At 37.7% G+C, this 16956-nt stretch overlaps 1 pseudogene; it reads right to left on the bottom strand.

The window, feature by feature from the left end:
• Positions 1-212: 212 nt before the first annotated feature.
• Positions 213-16736, bottom strand: LOC113312187 (annotated as a pseudogene).
• Between the last annotated feature and the right edge of the window lie 220 nt (positions 16737-16956).

Genomic DNA, 16956 nt, shown 5'->3' with positions numbered 1-16956 from the left:
AGATAATAGTCTGAATTACATTGTAATTCATTCTGGGGACTTTGACGCTCTCTTGTTCACTTTCCAGAAAACTAAGATCAGTCGAGAAAAAACTTTACTTTTTGGGACGGGTCAGAAGGAACATAATGCTTACAAACTTCAAACTCAGGTTGTTAGTATCCATGAGCTTCAAATTCGAGCATAAATCCCAAAAATGAATTTCAACTGAATGTCTAACTTTGAACAAACTGTCCAAAAACCCAAGATTGATCCAATGTGTATTTCTGAATAACAAACCAGAAGACAGTCTTTCTGAATCAACTGTTCGCATCTGGACGGTGAAAGAGTTTTAACGAACCTAGGATTAAATTAACATGAACAGAGGCTTTGAGCTTTCCATTGCAAGAAGATACTTACGCAGTATTCTTATAGATGAACGAAAATTTTCAAGGTGAGATTTGGTCGGGCCAAGACACAAACGTTTTATGGTTAACTGGAATATGGGATTTGGTTTCGGGGTATGTATACCTTGTTGTGAGATCTATCAGCAGAAACAAATTCTCCTTCATCCCTCATAAGAATGGCTAGTGCAGTTGATTTCCCTCCTGGAGCAGCACACATATCCAGTACACGGTCACCTGGTTGGGGATCTAAAAAAATACCAAATTAAACCTTATTCGTGGGTGAATTCAAAAATCAATAGAGTAATACAAGAAGGTTATCGTTGTACGTTCAAACAAATCAAGAACAACGACAATGTTTCCCACTGCTAGAAAAATAGAAAGAAATCCAACAACCAACTTTCACAACAAAACACAAGGCCTCTAGGGACGGTCAAAAAACGTCCCAACAACCGGAAATTAGGGACGTTTGTTGTTGCGTCCCCAGATCCACCGTCACTAATACTATTAGGGACGGATTTGCCTTCTAGGGACGGCTTCATCTTCTAGGGACGGTTTTGAAACGGCCGGAAAAACAAGTTAAAACCGCCCCTAGTGCATCATAGGATGGTTTAACAAACCGTCCCTAGTATAAACTGGAACAATGGGGACGGTTAACAAACCGTCCCTAATATCTGAATATTACTGAAGCTCCATTTCCCTGCTTTAATTGGCAGAATGCCATCCCTCATACATTCACATACCAGGATTAGATGCCATACATCCACAAAACAGAGACAAATAGAACGCCATACATCCAAAGAATAGAGAATCATAGACGAATTCATAGAAGATTATTTTTCTATAGATACTCAAAAACCATGTTATTTGTTTACAAAAGAGACCTCCCATTCTCAAAAAACAAGCAAAAATTTAGGTTCATATACTCTCTACAGTAAATGGTGTCTCTGTTTATCATCTGTTAACTACAATCAGTGGCTGCGGCGTTTGAGTGCTATTTTATCATCTGTTAATATCTGGAAACTAACACTTCCTGCACCTTTCCATATCAGATATCCTGCAACAAACAGAAATCTACTCAATAGATAATCGATAGTTACATTCTTCTCAGTCAGGAAAAAAGAAAAAAAGCTCAACACATTCACAATCAGTTCTGCAGTAATGAACATCTCCGGTTCATTAAAGTGAAATTACCATTTGTTAGTTGGTACATATAGGATGTCAACAGTGGTGCATTGGGAGTGAATGAGTACTAGATAAAGCAGATTACTGTATACAAGTCACATTTAAACTGAACCTGGGAAGAGTTATCAAACTTATAAGTAACCTACATGGGACAAAAACCTATACTCGCCTTGGCTTAAGACAGTTAATTAGATAACACGGAAGCTCATGCATGCCTAAATAACCACTGGGTCTAAGATTAATCTTATTAATTCACAATGACTCAAATTCTATGTAAAAAAAAAGTGAATGATGCACGATACCTCGAGTCCTTCATTGTTCTGGTTTGGTGGTAATACTGCAACTTGAGCCTCCAATTCTGCAACCCTTCGTTTGAGCATTGTATTTTCCTCTTTCAATTGAACAACTCTACTTGATGATGATGACTCGCCCCAAAACTGTTTCGGCTTCACAGTGCTGCCAAAGCAACGAATCCGACAACGTCTATCTGGTCCCATAACAGCTTCAAATGCATCATTTCATCCACCTAAAACGACTCCAGATCCAGGTTGGTTAGCCTGGTTGTGTATTTCCACCATTCGATCCTACAAGTAAATCAATCTCGAAAGTTAGGTCAATTCGAACTACAAATGCAAAAAACAGATGACCCAAAAGAAAACTTAAAAAGTATAAAGGTATACGTATTGTTCAGAAGCAACAAAATCCATCACTTCTTCATTTGGATCTGATGTTTTTATTTTCTTTGTCCTGGTCCTAAGAAATACTTCATGTCGTTCAGGGAATCTTCCTGTTTCGGCTAGCATCTGTAAAATGAAATTTTCTGCTGTTGGTTGCATATAACATACGAAACATCCTCACCAAGATCAAACTAAACAGAAGCTTTACCTCTTTTGCATATTCCATGTGTCTTGGAGCCACCAGTGTGTTGAATTGTTTGTTTGGACCTATTTAGTTTATTTTTAGCCGCCAACTCCTGTTTCAAAAGAAAATAATAACAAACGATGCTTGCTGTGAGCCTTGCGCTAGTGGGTAAATGATAAAAGGGATAATAATAGCATGGATGACAGAAAATACGTACTTTATCTTTCTTGGTATTCCACACACAGCTCGCAACATGCCCAAAAGGTCATCCCCTGGTCCATCATTATTGTTATTTCCGACCTCAAAACATGTATCCTGTGGTGCGATACTTGATGAGACCGTTGAGCTTAAACTCTCACCATGATGAAACCATGTAATATAATTTCTCATCATACCGTGCAACCTAAGAACGGTATCATATCACTAAAGTCATTCATCTCTGCCATTCTTAATTCTTATGATCCAACATAAACATGAGTTTAACACTATACCAAGCAGCAGGAATCAGGATGAACTCAAAAGCTGGCAAATTAAGCAGGCACAATAAAATTAGTGATGAACTACCACCACTAAAGGAATTAGGATGAACTACCATACAGATAAACCTATGCAACCTTTAAAAAATCACAATGAACTCAACCAAATTAAGCAGGGACAATACAACTAGTGGTGGGTCAGCAACACAATTAGTTGATGGGTCAGCTGCTTTTACTAGTGCAATGCCACTGTTAGATTTAGAAATAACAAGGCTGCAATATACATAATCATGGCAATCTTTTAGCTTCCTGATTCCTCTCAGATTTTGCACAAACTCAATATTCAAACCAATTAGCATCCATCCCAGCCCTCTGAACAATCTAGTTTCTTACTCCAAAACGTTCCCAAAATGACCAATTCTTCTTTACAAAATTCTTTTCTTTGTAAGCCGTAAGCACTAGAATTCAAATTTCTTTTCTTTGCAAGCAGTAAGCACGAAAACGCAATGACAGTATTGTACTGCAGGAATTGCAATAAATTTGGAAAACTTAGGTTGTCCCGAGGGCACCTATCACAGAACTTTATTTTCTGTCACTAGCTTTAAGTTGAATGCACAGATTTTATTTTCAAGTTCAAAAAACTAGCAATTATTAATTCAGTTTTCAAGTAGGATACAGGACAAACTACAATCAGTATGTACTTTTTATAGATCTGTATTTTCATTCTTCATCAACTGTAATCTGTAATCTCTGGAAATTAAGACTGTCAGGGGTTTACAAAGATGCCAGGAGACCCTAAGAGGAAAAACACACAACAGCACGAAAGAAAATCCTGAAATGAAACTCCAACTATAACAAAGATGCAGCAAGTTCAAATGGCTTATTACTATCAGTACCATCGACCCAGTGTACTCATCGCTCACAATGTCTAGCTACTAAACATAGGATTAAAACAACAAAATGATTTATCATCTACATCATGTCTCTAGCTCTATCATCCAATTTTTCTGATAGTCTTTCAAATTCTCTCCAGCACCATGTAAAATCAGATGATATGTCCTCTACACTTTCATTTACGTTCAAATTACAACCTAAGTTTTCCAAAATATACCGTCTCATATCCTCAAAAAAAAGATTATACTGCTCAAACTGTAATCATGAAGGAGACTCTTCCCACAGATATCTTAATAAACCCAACCCAAATCGAGAGAATCAGGTTAAATTTTGAATCCAAAAACATCAAAGATGAAATCATGCAAATTAATCAAATAGCAATTCATGTAATCATCACACTCGAAACTGAAATAACAATACTAATAGTTCAACTAAACAAACAATCAATTAGGGCAAACCAAAATTACAATAGAGAGAATTCGATCTGCACAAAAAAAATTACAGAAATAAACCCAACGCAAATCGAGAGAATTAGGTTAAATTTTGAATCCAAAAACATCAAAGATAAAATCGTGCAAATTAATCAAATACCAAACCAGATAAATTACAGAGATTCTTACCCTAAGTTTGCATGATGGGCATCTGCTAGATTTGACAGACTTATAGCAGAAGAAAGTGAAGATTTCACTTCTGATGAGTATCACTAAGGAGATGGAGAAGAAAGTGATGACGAATCGCACGAAGGAGAGTTTTAGGGTTTTAGTAGAGTCGATGAAAACATGAGCAGAATAGGCGATGAAAACTTGAGAGGAAAAATGAAATAGATTAGTTTGACTATGTTCTAGGGAGTACAGAAGTTAAGTTACCAACGATATAATCACCACCATTGGATGATTCTACTTACTGGGACGGCTAGAAGCTATTAGGGACGCACAAAAAAATTTGTCCCTACTAGTACACCAGTTGTGACACTCGGATATAGTTCGTCCCTAATAATGGACCAGTTGGGATGGTTTTCTTGGCACCGTCTCAAATACACATCGCTAAGGACGGCTAGACGGGTCGTCCCAACTTCTGCATTCTGGGGACGGTTTTTTGAGAATGGGCCGTCCCTAGAAGCCTTCTGTTTTGTAGTGTTTCTAGGTAATCTTCGTTCATACTGGTGGGTATCCCATGTTCACTAGCCAGAACAAAATCATCAACAGGTCACATATTTAACACTTTTGTTGGCTAAAGGATTCTCCTTGTTTAAATTACGGTTTTCCCACATTCTTTCGCATCCACAGTCTAAAATGCATCAGAAGATCTATTTCTCCGATAACAAAAAAAATGAAGGTTTAATTCTCTAGCTCTTACCAGAGAACTACTCTTTCCTTAAAGTAAAGACAAAGTATGCAAGTGAGTGGAAACACGCAGGCAACAATAGATGAGTATGAGAAGGAAAAGCAGCAGATAAGCTGCTGCATGTAATACCTAGGGCATGTGCAGTGATAATGCTAGGTAAGTTCTGAAGAAATATTTCTCCCTCCAGCACACCTGGAACAGAACAAAAGACCAAAAAAAAAACAGTTATTGAGTCTGCACAAGGACAAGTAATTCATGGGTCTAACAATGTAACTAATACAGGAAAAAAGCATATCATGTAACTGCCTATAAAGAACAACAGAGTCAGGGGGGTTATCATTCTCCTCAATCATACCAAGTAGAAACCAAAAGGATGCAAGTACATCGAAGTAGAACGGAGAGAAGACAGGGAGAGCAAAACCAACTAAAACCAAGGAAACTAAATAACACAATAGCCTACGTACTGAGGGCTTGCGGTATTTTTTTTCACAAAGAATAACATATTGCACAAGGATAAGTAATTCATGGGTCTAATAATGTAACTAATATTAGAAAAAAGCATACCATGTAACTCCTATCAAGATAAACTAGATGTGCGCCCGTGCTCTGCACGGGCTGAGATCTGTTGTATCTTGGTTTGGAAGTTCGGATAAATATATTAAGCCTAAAAAAACCCTTGATGAATATTTTGTATGATAATAATTAACCAAACTTTTGATATGCATGATCATGTGGGATTGTTTGGCCTATATATAAACTTAAACTTCCGTAATATCTTATTAGTGGTTCAAAGTAAGGCGCATATACACGCCAATGCTTATAAGCTTAGCCCAAACTAAGAAGAATACGTGCATACGCCAATGCTTATAAGCTTGTTTGAAAATATTCGATGACAAAGTGGTTTAAAGAAAATTATCTTATTAGTGGTTTTGGTATATACATGAGGTAAAAATGGTTAAGGCCAACCAACACACTTGAACGACTAATATTATCATCAATATTAAACTACAAAAAACTCTCAAATTATTGGAACATGTAATTATTCGTCCATATAATACTGAACAATTGTATAAGCTCTATTAACCCTATTATGGTATTGGAGGCAAGTATTTATATTGAGCGTATTGGACTCTTGGTTTACAAGACACTTACATAAGACCAAATATATATGGACCGTAACACATATGGATTATACATGGACTGTTATTCTACACCCCCTCAAGCTGTACGCGGTGGTAAACAACGTGAAAGATTGCCACATAGAAAATGAAACCTTTTCGTAGAGAGACCCTTAGTAAACAAATCCGCAAGTTGATGTTCTGTTGCAATATAGCGAAGAAGTAAACATCCCGAAGAGATTCGTTCTCGTACAAAATGATAGTGAATCAGGATATGCTTTGAACGCGCATGTTGAGTAGGATTGATAGCAAGATGTGTATCACTGATATTATCACAATATAGAGTTGGTGGCTTCGTTAAAGAAAAACCAAGATCGTGCAACCAATATTGAATCCATGTGATCTCAGCGGAAGTAGATGATAGTGCACGATATTCAGCTTCAGTGCTACTAGTAGAAACAGTTGGTTGTTTCTTAGAACCCCAGGAAATAAGATTTTTACCCAAGAAAATGCAATGGCCTGAATTAAAATGAGAGGTATCAAGGTCACCTCCCCAATCAGCATCAGAAAAAGCCGTAATCTCTATAGAGTTGTTGCGCTAAAAAGAAATCCCATGACCAAGTGTCCCCTTAGGGTAACGAAGAATTCGTTTAACATCCATAAAATGAGCTTGAGTTGGACGATGCATATATTGACTAACCTGATTAACTGCATAAGTAATGTCAGGGCGCGTCATATTTAGATACTGTAAACCTCCCACCAAACTTCGAGATAGTGTAATATCAGAGAATAACAGAGCATCATTGGATGATAACTTAGAACGCGGCGCCACTGGAGTAGAAATAGGTTTAGAATCTGTAAGATCAACCCTTTTCAAAAGATCTAACGTGTATCGATTTTGAGTTAACACAAGACCATCCTTAGTTCTCGTAGCTTCCAAACCAAGGAAATAATGCAAGTCTCCCAAGTCAGTCATAGAGAATTCTGTTTGAAGCTTAGGTAATAGAGAATTAATACCTGCAGTATCACTTCCGGTAAGGATGATATCATCGACATAAAGTAATAGAATGATTATGCCTGCACTGGATTGTTTAATAAACATAGAGTGATCCGAATGAGACGACTTGAATCCAATGGCAAGAAGAAAAGCAGCAAATCGATTATATCACGCACGAGGAGCCTGCTTTAAGCCGTATAGAGCCTTGTGTAATAAACAGACATGATTAAGATATCTAGGATCAACAAACCCCTGAGGTTGTTCCATATAAACCTCCTGATTGAGAGAACCGTGTAGAAATGTGTTCTTAACGTCAAGTTGCTTAATCGGCCATGAATGAGTGATTGCAAGACTGAGAACTAGACGGACAGTAACCGGCTTCACAACGAGACTAAAAGTCTCATCAAAATCAATACCATATTGTTGAGAGTACCCCTTAGCAACCAAACGTGATTTTCGTCGATCAAGAGAACCATCAGGTTTTTGTTTCACACGATAAACCCATTTAGAGCCAATAATATTCATACCTGGTCGTCGAGAAACAAGAGACCAAGTGAAATTACGCAAGAGAGCGTTGAATTCTTCAAGCATGGCTCCCCACCACTCTTTGAACTTAGAGGCAGTAGTAAAACAAGTTGGCTCAGAAGGAAGAGATGCAAATTGAGTTGCAAAACATTGTAAGATAGGATATCGTGTAGTAAAACAACCTTTAAAACTTCTAGGTTGAATAGTATGATCCTTAAGGCGTGTTACCATCAGATGAGCATTAGTATTCAATGAAGGAGGCTCACGTACAGTTGGCAAGTCAGTTGAAGGTGTATGCGCAGTAGGAGTAGACTCTACAGAAGGAGACCCTGATAATGATATGGGAGGAGATATGGGTGACGATGAAGAAGAACTATCAGAGAAAGAGAGACGTCGAGGAGATAGGGGCGGAAAAGGAGTATTTGTTGGAGCTGTAGATATAGTATGTGAGGAAGGAGCAGAATGATGCGGAACTGGATTAAGTGGAGATACAGTAACAGAATCAGTAGCTGTAGAGTGTGGTGAAGGTAACTGAGAAGAGTGTGGTGAATAATGCAAATGCGCGGCTGTAATAGGATTTGACCAAGTTAGAAGAGTAGCATTAGCTGGGTTAGAGGAAAGAGTAGAAGGTTTAACACCAACATCAGTGGGGTAAGGAAATGTTGATTCATCAAAGATAACATGACGAGAGATATAAATCTTGTTGCTCTTAACTTCTAGACATTTATATCCCTTATGGCGATCACTATATCCAAGGAAAACACACGGTGGAGTTTTGGGCTGCAATTTGTTACTTCGAAATTGATTCAAGAGAGGATAACAACAACACCCAAAAGCTTTCAGAAAATCATAATCAGGAAGACGATTGTGAACAACAAAATATGGAGAATTATTAGATAAAACCGGAGTAGGGAGACGATTTATCAAATAAAAAGCTGTTGCATAAAATTCAGCCCAAAAACTCTCAGGAAAGCCACTTTGAAGCATTGAAGCACAACCGGTTTCAGTAATATGACGAATCTTACGTTCAGCAAGGCCATTTTGTTGAGGCGTGCTAGGACAAGAAGATTGTCTTAAAATATCGTGTTCAAATAAGTAAGATTTCAATGGATCAGCATACTCAGTACCACCATCAGTTTGGAGTACTCGTATGTTTGTAGAGAATTGTTTCTCTATCATGGCTTGGAAGTGGAGAAAACAACGAAAGACTTGTGTTTTATCAGATAGAAAATAGACCCAAGAGAAGCGGGAACATTCATCAACAAACAAAAGAAAATAACGAAAACCACAATTAGAAATAAAAGGCGCAGGACCCCATAAATCTGAGTGTATAACAGCTCCAATTTTATTGGAATAAATATTTCTAGATGAAAATGGAATGCGGTGATGTTTAAAAATAGACTTAGAAGAAGAAAAAACTAGAATCAAACAATAAACGAGACTTGAGAGAATTAAAAATAGTATCATTGAGATGCCCTAAACGCATATGCCACACAGTGGGACTAGTTCGAACACCAATAGTGGTAGCAGATAGTGCTGGAACGGAAGACAATCGAGAATCTGATGACGCACTGGGGAAAATAGCATACAGTCCAGCTTCATTCTTTCCCTTGTACAGAAGAGCTCCCATGAGTTGATCCTGAATTCAAAAACCCTCACGGTCAAAAAGAAAAACACAATTAGAGTCACGAGTAAGTTGGCCAACAGAGATAAGATTCTTGGCAAGTAATGGAACATGTAATGTGTTTTTCAGTAGAAATTTTGACGAAGGAGAGTGAAGAGTAATGTCACCAATGCCTGTGATAGGTAGTAGTTTACCATCACCAAAGAGAACTTTATCATTACCATTATAATCATAACGATTGGTCATCTGAGAAGAATCCGACGTCATGTGTGCAGATGCAGCTGTATCAGCAAACCACTGGTTTTCATACGGCATTGGTTGAACTTGCAAAGCTGAAAAGGCCTGCGGAAGATCAAGACTTAGAGTTTGTGTAAGTCGATGACAGACCTGAGCAGTATGGCCATTCACAACACACCACAGACAGAAAAAAACTATGGGTTGAGGTGGAGGACCAAGCAGAGATCCCATGATGCTGTTGCGACCACCATTGTTCCAACCACGTCCATAAGAAGGAAACGGATAGCCACCACTGTTGCCAGCACGACCACCATTGTGCCAACCATTAGTATTGACATTGCCATTCCAACCAGTATTCCAATTGTTGCGTCCACCAGAATTATTGTAACCGCCTCGAGAAGAGTTTGAGTAGTTACCACGACCAAAACCTCCTCCACGGCCACGACTAGAAGTGTTGAAAGAACCACGACCACGACCAGAGTTGGTTTGTTGAGATGAGTTTTGTTGTTGTTGACTATCACGACCAGTAAGAGCACTAGCAAAGAAAGAAACTGGATTTTGAATGTTAGCAGCATGAGATTGTAGATTTTGCAAATATTGAAGATGAGACTCATGATGTAGTAGTAAAGCATGAAGTTCAGTAAAGGTAGGAAGAGTAGTTCGAGATATAACTGTTGTGTAAATATTCGACCAATCACCACCCAATCCACGTAGTGTTGTGGAGACTAGCTCAAGATCAGACACTGGTTGAAGGACGGCTGCCAAAGAATCAGATATTTCCTTAATCTTCAGAATATATTCAGATATGGAAGAGTTACCCTTTTGAATGGTTGATAAATTAGCTTTCAGTTGAAGAATACGTGTTGGATTGATTTTTGCATAAGTAGATCGAAGATAGTTCCAAACTTCACGAGAGTTTCCACGTCTTGCACATTCAGACTTCATGGTTTCAGTGAGAGAGCAGTTAATCCATGATATAATAGTTTGATCAATAACTTCCCACTCCTCATAAGTTGGGTTAGGAGTGCGAGCTTCAGTTTCTTCATCCACAAGTTCTGCAGCTGGTATCTCATAAGATTCATGAAGATATTTGAAAAGTCGTTGGGATTTAAGAATAAGAGTTATCTGAGATTCACAAAGAAGATAGTTAGTTCTATCCAAAAGAACTATTTTTGTTGAAGAAGGCATGAAGGGGGATTTGTCGAACAGAGAAGGAGAAGAAGTAGACATAAGAGAGCCTACAGATTGCGACATAGAAGCAGGGATGGTAGGAGAACCATGGCTTTGATCAGAAGACATAGTACTAGAGGTAGAAGAAGCAGAAGTTGAAGAAGATTGAGCTGATGAAGACATGATGAAGATGAAGAGAAGATTAAGCTAGGGTTTTGAAGCAAAAAAAATTGGAGGCTAGGGTTTTGGAGATATCGTTCTAGCTCTTGTTACCATGAACAATTGTATAAGCTCTCTTAACCCTATTAGGGTACTGGAGGCAAGTATTTATATTAAGCGTTTTGGACTCTTGGTTTACAAGACACTTACATAAGACCAAATATATATGGACCGTAACACATATGGATTATACATGGACTGTTATTCTACAAATACAGCATGTTACGAAAGTAAGCAGGAAAGTTTTAAATTTGAGCACAAGAAATAGAAGACAACGGCCTAAAAGAAGACTTAATTTATTATAGCAGTTTTTCTGGCAAATGCTGATAAAACCAAGTTCTAACTTCTAATAAAGAAAGTGCACAACTTCTGGTAGCTTATTTAAACATTGCAAATCATCACCTGCTCAACAGAATTCAACTCTTCTAAACTTCAACAATCATAAATAGTTTGTGTTCAAATAGACCTAAATACACATATAAAAATGTCTCAAAAGTGTGGGGCTTAGCGCTCTCTTTGTCTTCATTTGGAGGAGTACATGTATTAACACTTTCTTTGCGTTCATTATATACGAATAATTATTGCATCGATAACCATTTAGCCAACTATGGTCTTAGTAGCATTATTGACCGTTGTAACAAAGAGTGTGCACATGGAGATATCATTTTTATAGTGATGATCGTCCACATACCAAGCCTTTAACAATCCAGTTCTAAGGTCTGATGAGCCTTTATTATGATAATGTGAGTTCCTAATTTGATTATCGTATGTTAGATGCCTCAACTACATGAATTAGAAACTACGACATTAGAAGAAACAACAAAAATAACATCTTATTGTTACACCGTTAGGTTTAAACTTGCCGCCTTTAAGCCAGTTCCTCATGTATGGTTACTTCCTAGGCTTGAAGTAAAACGCTTTTTTTCAATTGGATTCTCATAGTTCTTCCTGCAGGGGCGACTAATGCTCGTAATCATGACCAATCTACAGAAGGCTGTGAAGTTAGTGGAAGCAAGCAGAAAGGCCGCAAATAAGCAAACCGAAACTATCATGAGAAGACAACCCAGCGTTACCTTGTTCATAGATTGGATTTTTTTTTTCACCTGCGCATCTTCCATATAGATATAGAAGATGGTGTTGGATTGAACCAATATTAGGGTTTGGTTGCAGAAGGAAACGCATTTTTTTTTGTTTGTTTATTGGGACGCAAGTTATTTATTTTTGTAAGCAATTTTTTTTTCTTGATTGAGACGCAAGTTTTTTTTTTTAGGTTTGATATTCGTGGTGCTCTTGTAAGAAATATTAGTGGTGCGAAAAGTCTTTAGATTTCTATTGGTCAATATTATTTTGGTGGGGCCAGAAGCTCTAAGAAGAAAGCTTGATTCAACTTTCAACCACAACTGAGGAAAATCACCTGAAATCATATTATTAATTAATGGGACTGGAGTCAGGAGGGGCATTATTCCTCCAACATACCAAGTAGAAACCAAAAAGATGAAAGCACATTGCACTACAATTGAAAGAATACAAGGAACGCAACTAAAAGCCCAAAGAAACTAGACAAGACAATATAGCCTATGTCCAGACGGCTTGCGGAAAAAAAAATCACAAAGAATAACATTCAAGGAAAATTGGGGTTTTTAGATATTCTGCAACCAAGAGTTTCTTGATCAGTACTCGAGCTAATATCTCGATCTTATCTCTGTATAACTAAAGACCACCCAGATCCACGACAAATGGGACATGTTTTTCTTTAATTCAATACCAGAAATTTCTTGATTACTAGTCAGGATCCATGGTGATTCTAGATAGCACGAAGAGCAAGTGGGGCTCAAGCAAAAACGTAAAGTGGAAACTAGAAATACATTCAAAAACAAAATGAAGTAGGCACGTATTGGAGAATGAATAGAAAATACCATGAAAAGAAGGCAAGTTAAATACTCTGTCTGTCATTTCCACTGCAATCCCATGTAGAGCACGGAAAATCCCAGCCCATGACAACACTGCCGTTCCTTGACCAATATATAGACCCCTTCTCTGAAGATGATGTGGATCTGATGTATGATAACTTGGGTTAGAACGTCTAAGATCATCAGATGACTTGAGAATTTAACTAAACTGTTGTAAATAATAATCGTGAAACACAGTGAATAGACTACAGAAAACGAAGGGAGGTTAGAAATTCATTGTGGAAGTATCTGCAAAAGCCAAAACTAGATGAATTAAAGCAAGCACCGGCCCAGTCCATGTCAAGATATAAAGAAGTGATAAGTATCCCAAATATAGCAGGGATCAAGCCCTGGTTCAATATTGGATACATAGGTATCGCCTTTCACAATAGGGAGAACTAGACACTATGGGTCAGCACTATCAAAAAAGAAAATATATTAGTGGCACCTTTTAAGATTCATCTGGATGCCTTGAGGAAACTTTAAAATTACGAAGTCGCCGTGCCTACGAACAAGTACATATACATTTTTGAAGGCTTTCGTGCTTCAAAACTTAAGTCGTTGCATTCACCTATCAATGACCAGTTTTACATCGACCACATGAACAATCACTGTGAAAAACCCTACTTTTGCATTAGCGTCAACTAATTTCTACCATGCGAACTATAACACAACTGTCCCTCTTAGTATGACCTTTTTAAGATCCCGTGATACTGCCTAGGAAATGTTTGCTCTAAAATGGCCTGCTCTTCTGCCATCACTGATTTGCTTTGGTTATGTTAACGTTTTATTAAGCAGTCAACTCTGGACTCCACAAAGAAAAGGTATGTAGTTAGGACTGGAGTTCCCCTTGGGCTTGTTGATCGTGACCTTGTTTGAAATATTAATGCATTGCAGGATTGTTGCCTCGAATATTCTTGTTTCATTAGTCCAATGACTGATTAGTATGCTGAATAACTTCAAGAGCATAAGGATTTTATAGCCTCCGCATAGTATCAACTACCAGCATCTATCACAAATTATCCATTGAACAGTTCACAATTAAGAGTTTTCGACCTTGCCTGTCTGTGTTCCTTCTAGAGTGATACCACGGGTTATACCCACACTCCATCCACCATCAACGGGTTGCTCCACGGCAACTGAAACTGCAACTGTGTCCCCTTTCTCCACATGAGCACTGCAAGCCAATACACCCGGACCAAATACCTACAGTGAGATCATCGAGATATAGAGTAATGCATAAGAGTAAATTCTCATATTTCAGACTATCTAACAATTGAAAGACAGGCAGCGCATTGGACTGGCAAATAGAGATCAAAGAACATTCCTTGGCATCTCAATAGTTGAGGCTGATGTTGTTGGTTGATTGTATATAGCATAGCCAAGAACATATTATGCACTACCATTCTACTTTAAAAATCTTACAGACAATAAAGGTGGAGTAAACGACATATTAAGTGACTCATTAATCAGAAATTCACGTATTTGATAACAGGTAATCAAGATACATCAAATGTGAAAAAAGTTCTATTAAAAATAATAAACAAAGACATAGAGGAAACAATGTTTCGGAGCACAAACCGAAGAATCTTCCTGAGAACTCTTTGATTTATCTCAAGGGTGTTACCTATTGTTAATCATTAAAGATACAATCATGCATCTCAAAATCGCATCTCCCATGCTGGGTACACGAAATCCAGTTAAGAAACACATGATCCTAGTATAAATTATCTAACCAGATAGCCAAACAATTTTAATGGTATGTGCAGAGTATAACATATTACGTATGAAGGAGTATTTTGCTCTCAGCCTCTAGTCTATAAAGAAATACAGATACTACTTTGTAGGAACCATGTTACCAGAAGTCGGAAAACTCACGAAACTTGTAATACATGATTTAACACACTGTTCATTATTAAGGTTACACTTTTTTTGATTGCCGAGTTTAACAGTAAAATATTTGACCAGCATACTACCTGCACTACACTCATATAACTCAAAACTAAGGGGGGAAAAACACTAAAACTGAAGCGCTGAGATCAGGATGTACTTTCTACATGACATGCAGTATAATCCATCCGACCAAAGAGTAAAAGGGCCTAATGCATGGACCAAGTCCTAGAGAAGCATCGTATCAAAGAAAGAAGTGATTAAGACCATCAAAACTACAAATGTTAGTGCCAAGTTCACAATTTAGTCAACAAATCCTGTAACTACAAAGAGGTTCGCCTCCCACTAGAGTCGTAAAGTTAAAACTTCAAACAACTGAAATAGCTAATATTTTGGAATTAAAACGTCCAACGAAATGCCTACCTGAGCGCCACGGAGAACTGCCTCAGCACATTTCCGGCTCACAATTACCTCCTTCACAGGTTTGTTAAGAGCAGAACCATATTGAACGTCATGTGGTCATAATCCAACCCAGGGACCTGGCACTTGTTTATAGGAAACTTTTGCAAACTTGATTTAAGTGCATCTCCAGCTAATATTGAGTTCATCATGGTTTGACCTGAAACCTGATTATTAGGCTCTCTTAAAATGCTACCTTGCTTTTTCTCCATATCAACTTCAGATGTGATGTCAGAGTCACCATTGAGCATTTTAACACTATTAGCATCAATATTTTGCCCTGTTTCCTGCAGGATAGTCCATAGCTTTTCTGTTACAGCATCACTTGTTGACTTCAGAGTGTTCACACGAATACAGGAATAGGATGATGGGTGCCTGAGAAAAGTAGCAACAAATTTAGGCAGAGAAGGTAAACAAGATGATTATAACTGAACATATTCAGCGACAAACATTTCGAAAGATGATGCAAGATAGCACGAAGATAATGCTAAATTTGGCATTAAAGAATTTAATCAGCGCATATATTATAACTTAAAGTTTGCCCCAACGTTTTTTCCTTGGTTGAGAGCGAAAAGTAACATCAAATGAACACTTAAGTCCTTGAAAAGTCAGTGTGCCACATATTAGATCCTGTCGAATTGGATCATGTTTACACAAACTGTCTCCTACATTACTGAAGTACTTTAGAGTTATGATTCAGTTTGGTTATCTGGAGCAATATGCAAAGTACCAATTAATATCTCCTTTTGTTTTAGCCTATGTCATCCTGTTCTCTCTGAGATTTGTACAGATCAAATCTAAGTAAGTATTCTCATCAATGCACTAAAACTCGAGAAACCTGAACAAGTAAACATAAAAGCTGTGTCTTAGCAGTGTTTGGTTCTCTATTCATAAGCAAACAAGCGTTCAATCAGAACCCAAGTAGCACAGCACATGTGATGTAGGACACGCTTGTGCCACGTTAACATGAGGCGATATTAATTACGTGGAGCTAAGATACTAAATATGTGGTGGTATGGGCTCGGTATGATAAATTTAGGATCTTAAAATACAATTGATGTCAAAATAATTTTCAATATGCAAATGTAGTAAAAGCAGAATAAAAGTAAACTTACTGAAGTGTATGTCAAATTAGCACATGTTCAATTGTGAAAATCAGCCTATTTACATTCAAATTTTATTGAAGATAGATAGTATGGATATCTCCAAGGCTATCAAAGTGTTTTCATTTTTACTTTTCCAATGAAACTACCATAAGAAACAAATAAGGGAATAAAATAGTTACTTATGTCAGGGCCTTGGAGATTTTCGAAAAGTGATCAGCTCCATATGCATTGATGAAATACTCTTCAACTTTATCATTCCAAGCCAAGGTAGGATTATAGTTGTAATGCTCTGAATAATCCATCTGGCACCTACAAAAAGGAAGAGGATCTGTTGTTTAGCCCTTTACAATAATGAGACAGAGAGACCTTCCGAGTGGTCCTTAAAAAGCTTTGAGCCAATTCCTTGTTTTACTCATTCAAATGGGTGAAACTGCATCCTAACCAATGTAGTCAATATCGGCCGTATCCGCCGATATATCGGGGATATTTCGGATACCGGCCCAGAACGATACGATAAGAAGG

Source organism: Papaver somniferum, chromosome 9 (assembly GCF_003573695.1).
Source record: "Papaver somniferum cultivar HN1 chromosome 9, ASM357369v1, whole genome shotgun sequence".
Classification (NCBI taxonomy): domain Eukaryota; kingdom Viridiplantae; phylum Streptophyta; class Magnoliopsida; order Ranunculales; family Papaveraceae; genus Papaver; species Papaver somniferum.
Note: the sequence above shows the minus strand (reverse complement) of the source record. Positions and strands in the feature narration are given on the sequence as shown.